Source organism: Phyllostomus hastatus, unplaced genomic scaffold (assembly GCF_019186645.2).
Source record: "Phyllostomus hastatus isolate PE091 unplaced genomic scaffold, TTU_PhHast_1.1 phas_scaffold_12, whole genome shotgun sequence".
NCBI classification, from domain to species: domain Eukaryota; kingdom Metazoa; phylum Chordata; class Mammalia; order Chiroptera; family Phyllostomidae; genus Phyllostomus; species Phyllostomus hastatus.
Window position 1 is genome coordinate 13,220,243 of NW_025334007.1, and position 5,466 is coordinate 13,225,708.

Consider the following 5,466-nt stretch of genomic DNA (forward strand, 5'->3'; position numbering starts at 1 on the left):
TTCCCCACTTGTCCTCCCTCACTCTTATTGGGGTAGGCAGCATTCTAGAAAGGGCACCATTGATTCAGTTGGCTCACTCTGAGCACCAAACTCATGGTTGCAAATGTTGATGAGGTTATTTTATTCAGGACATAGTAAATAAAGAAAAAGAAAAAGAAAGTACAGAAAAAGTACTGAGTACAGAAAAGACTGAGAGAATGCCTGGGCCCAAACTGTGAGAATTAGACATTTTTAGGTAAAATTTTGTATATAGCAAACTGCAAATAAAACACAAGGTAGTTCCAATACTCACTTTCAATCAGTCCTTATCAAGGAACTGTGGAAAACTCTAGCTAGCCATTTTTTCTTTGTAAGTAATTAAGTGTATTTAAAAAAATTAGACATCAAATAAAAGATGTGCCCAAGGAAAACTAATCTAGGGTAATAGTTGGGAAATGGAGGATTACCTGCAAAGGGGCACAAGGGACTATTTTGGAGTGATGGAAATGTTCTATAGCTTGTTTTGGGCAGTGGGAATGTACTCAACTGTCTATAGCTGACAGGAAAGGAAACCTAAGATCTGTATATTTTATTTTACATTAATTATAATTCAGCTTTTAAAATGTGAAAAAGTATTCAGCTCCTCAAACTTAATTTAGGAGTATGTCAGCAGAAATGTTTGATAACTATTGTTCTAGACATACATGGGGAAAAAACTCTCTTTTTTGAGATTCTTACTTTCATCTTAGGTTTCTCAGAACCATGCATTTTGACTCTCAGGTGAAGTCATTAATAACATATCCTTTTAGTTATTTTGTTATTACTTTTAATGTTTTTCTCATAGCCACCTTGGATTTTTATGCCTAAGAACATTCTCTAACATAATAGAAGAGAAAGATGGGGAATGAAATTAACTAGGAAAAGGTTCATCTTCAGATAATTTGGTGAGTGGATGTATTTTCCTGTTTGTCTTGGTAATTGCTCCTCCCAGAGTCTCTTTTTTAGATGAAGAATGTAGTGATTAAAGTAGCTTTTCATGCAAATGGAGTCCCCAAATTGATAATCTACTTTTAAAGAATGGCTCTTAAATTGCACATAAATTTAGCGGGGAAGCTGCCCTGGCACACAGACATTTGCATGAATCAATGAAGGGGATGCAGTGGTTCACACTGAGTGGAAAGAAGCTCAGTACTGACAATTTTCTCCCTGACCTGGCTCTAGTCATCACTTCTCGGCAACTCGCCAATTCAGCTAGGCCATAAAATCCTTAATAACCAGCTGAATCTTCTTGCAAAGAGGGCATGAAGCTCCAGCCTTCTTTAATCTTACGCAGTGGAAACAAGTGACAGGGTGGCCTGTTCTTCCATGAATAATATTCCCATCTCATGGTGTTTTCTCACATAGGCTACATGGATGCAGAAGATTCTGTCAGTCCTCCCTATTTTCTCTATCTGGTCTCTACACCAAAAGGCCATCTGATTGTTTCATCATGCTTGAGATGCTCTCAGAAAGGTGAGGGAAATCCAAGAATTCCACTGAGCTGCAGGGATCAAGAAGTTTGGGTTTTTCTTCCTTTCCTTATAAATCGTTGCTCTAATCACTAGAGTCAAAATGGTTCTTTGGCAATAAGGGACATCAATTCCTTCATTTTCCTTCTTTACATGTGTGGCAGTGCCAACAGAAATGAAGAGGTAATGGCTTCACTTACAATACTAACCTTTCCTCAAAGCACATCAACAGAAGCATCTCTTGTTTAGAGAGTTCAGTTTCTTGCACTCAGTTGCACAACCACATACTTAGAAGCAACTTCTCCATCAGTGTCATTACTTAAGAATGTGGAGTCTTCAAGGTTATTTTTTCTCACCTCAATCACATTTTTGTCACCTGCACCCCTATTTTTTCACTTGTTTGGTCAGTATTTGCAGTTTCTACATTTATTCCAGCACATAAGTGCTCAAATACTGACTCATTCAAAACCTACACTTCATCCTGAGTGTCTGAAAAAAAATGGCAGTACTTACCTACCCTCTACAATTTCTGCATTTATGCAGTGAGGTAGGCAGCATGAGAATACTACCTTCTTTGGTTCTTTTCCTAGTGTTGGACTTTCCTTGACATGCTGCTTTGTTACAGAACAACAAGGGGGGGCCTGAGGCAATATACTATTACCCCAAAGGAACCCCCCAGGTTCATTATGTCTGCTGCCAGAGGAAAGATGTCTCTCAATGCCAGAGATTCACGAAAAGGAAAGGAAATGTTTATTTAATGCTATACAGACTTAAAGTAGTGACCTAATGCCTTCATCAAAATCCCAAAGTCCCTTAAAACACCCATAAACACACACAGTGCTTCCTTCCCCCCTTTGCCCAGTCTGGGGTACTGTATCACAGGAAAGGAAATAGAAGTCCTTGGCTCAGGCAGCTCCCAGTTCTTCCCAGTAATCCGTCTCAGCTGGGAGGCCTCCCTCAGTTCCTGGCACCATCAGCTGTGTCGCTGGGATCTCTGCTAAAGCCAGGTGGTGGTTCCCTCTTCTAAAGCTGCGGGGGTCCCCACTCTGGCAAAGCTGTGAGGTTCTCTCTCCACTGCACCAGCTGTGTGGTCCTCTCTGCACAATGGCCGTGGGAGTCTTCACTCTGTCAAAGCCGTGTGATTCTCCTTGCACAATGGCTGCAAGGAGAGGGGTTGCCACTCTGCCAAAGCCAAGTGGCAGTTCTCTGCTAAAGCCACATGGTGATTCTCTCTCACAGGGCTGCAGGAGTCCCCACTCTTCTAACGAACCTGGGGGGTTCCTTTGGGGTAGTAGTATATTGCCTCACTTCCCGTGGACCCCTGTTGTTCTGTAACAGCTTCAGAATATCCATACTGTGACCCTTGAGTGGTGACAAGATTCCTTCTTAGAGTGTCATAGAGAGGGCTTGGATCTTTCATGGAGAAGCTCTGAATTCCAAGTAGTTCTCCCAAAATATCTCCACAACAGCATACGATAAGCTGCTTCACCATTATATACTGGCCTAGATAATGCATGACCTTGAACAGTGAACATTTTACCTTTGCACCTGTCACCTGCAAAATCTCCAAAAGTGGCAGTATTGTCCTACCTGTGGCACACACAAAATCAATCTGACTGATTTGGTCTGGGGAGAACCTGCAGACACTACCAGATGTTGAACACTTGGTGGAATTGGAAAATGATATCATTTTGTCACTGAAGAACTTGCAGTCTATTGACCAAAACTTACAGCCACTCCACGCATTGCTCCTCAGCAGAATCTGGAGGGTGCCAGCCACAAGTCCTACCAACTCAGCGACACTTTGACACTCGGAGTAGCTGAGCATTTTGAAGAGACACTCTGCTCTGTGCTCCTCTGTACTTGGTTGAATAGTGTCCCCTACTCTAAATTTATGTCCACCTGGAAACTTGGAATGTGATCTTACTTGTAGATAGAGTCTTTGCAAATATAATTAGTTAAAATGTAGCCATACTGTGTTGGGGTGAATCCAAATGCAGTGACTGGTGTCCTTGTAAATAGAGGAGAGCACACAAAGAGACATACAGAGAAGAGGTCATGTGCTGATGGAGGCAGAGATTGGGGTGATACATCTGCAAGCCACGGAATATCACAGGTTTCTGTCTACTGCCAGAAGCCAGGAAGAGGCCTTTATAAGAACTATGTGAGGTCAGGCGTCTGACCTCCAGAGCTGTGAAAGAATAAATTTATGTTGTTTCAAGCCACCCAGGTTGTACTGTGTTTAGTGTGTGTGTTTGTGTGTATGTTTGTGGAAGCCATGGGAAACTCATACATTTTCTTTCATCGTACACACTCTGCATTGCTTATAAATTATTTTCTAAGTCTCACACTGGTGAGAAAAAGCTTAGTGTTGTGGTTTGGTGGAGTGATTCTGATGCCAAATTACTTGGATTTCCATCTTGGCACTACCACTTATTAGCTGTGTGACCTTGAGCAATGTACCCCACTGCTCTGTGCCTCAGTTTTCCTGACCTGTGAATTGGGAATTAAATTAATTAATAATGTTAAGGGCTTAGGAAATGTTATTATGTGTTTGTTATATGTAAAAAAGTCTGTTGGTTTGAAATGGCCACATGGAAATGGAAATTCTTCTGTAGAGGAGGAATTAGGACATGAGCTTGACCTTCAAAAGTTGGGTAAAGCCAGTCAAACGCCACTTTGACTTAGGTGGGAGAAACAGTTCAAGAAAAGGCTTGCTGGGGTATGAGGGAAGGAATCAGCAAGACTCAATTAGAGCAGGACTTGCTGCCCTGTTCTCCATGACAGTAAGCAGTGAAACTTATAATGTTTGTGTACACATAGTGTCAATGAGGCTGCTTACAGCTGGACCTTGGAGGCCACCATCCAAGTTCATAAGGACCCAGGGCAGACAGTACCTTGGCACACTTGGAACCCATTCCCAATACCTGTGGACAGCTCAGGATTTCAGCAGCACTTCTCAAATGTACATATGCATTAAAATGCAAATTTTGACTCACTAGGTCTAAGGCGGGTCCCTGAAGTCTGCATTTCTAACTAGCAGAGTATGCAGAGGCTTTTGGTCTAAGGACCATGCTTAGCTCAAACTCCTTACTACTCCCAGTGTGTTGCATGAACCAGCAGCATTACTATCTCTCGGAGCTAGTTAGAAATGCAGAGTCTCTGGTCCTCCCACTCCACACCAAACCCACTGAATCAGAATCTGCATTTTAATCAGGTCCTCAGTTGAATGACATATACACTGGCATTAGAGAAGCCCTGGATGAGGGGACATGGGGTAGCCTGGCTTGCTAGAGAAGAGGGTTTAGCAGCCTCCATTCTCAGACCCAGCTACACCATAGATCCTTGTGGGTGGCTTTAAATAATCTTGTCTAGGTCAAAGTGTCTCATCTAAATCAAAATCTCTTCAAGTGGGGCCCTGGGGAATCAGAATTATTTTTAAACTCCTGGGTGACTTTAATGTGCACTCAGGGTTGAGAACTACAGGGCTAGGGAAAAACTCCAAACAGAGCTGGGGAGACTGAGGCCATCTGGAGTTCTTGGCAGGGTTCAGGTCCTTTTTTTTCACAATGCAGCACAACACTTAGAGGCCTGGATTCTGGAGCAGTGCGAGCTTGTCTGGGTTCAAATCCTGTTCTGTGCCACTTGCCAGCTATGTGATGGGCTAGGTCCCTAACTTCTTTGCCCCTGTTTCTTTCCAATAGGGATGACAGTAATAGTAAAATATGCCATAGGGTGTTAATGAGGATTAAACAAGTTAAACTGGAAGTGCTCATTAGAGTGCTTGACACACAGTGCTATGTGTTTGTTCATTAAATACATATTTAATTCTTTCTCATGGGGGTCATTGAACATTTCTCATTTTGTTGTTGCCATACCCCATCCTTGGTGCTAGGTTCTTGGGCAGCAGTCACACCTTTGATTAGGTGCTCAATGAATGAGGGATACATGAGTGAATGGTTACAATGCCCCCTTGTGT

General features: G+C 42.5%; 1 pseudogene; it reads right to left on the bottom strand.

The window, feature by feature from the left end:
- Positions 1 to 1,230: 1,230 nt before the first annotated feature.
- Positions 1,231 to 3,177, bottom strand: LOC123830127 (annotated as a pseudogene).
- Between the last annotated feature and the right edge of the window lie 2,289 nt (positions 3,178 to 5,466).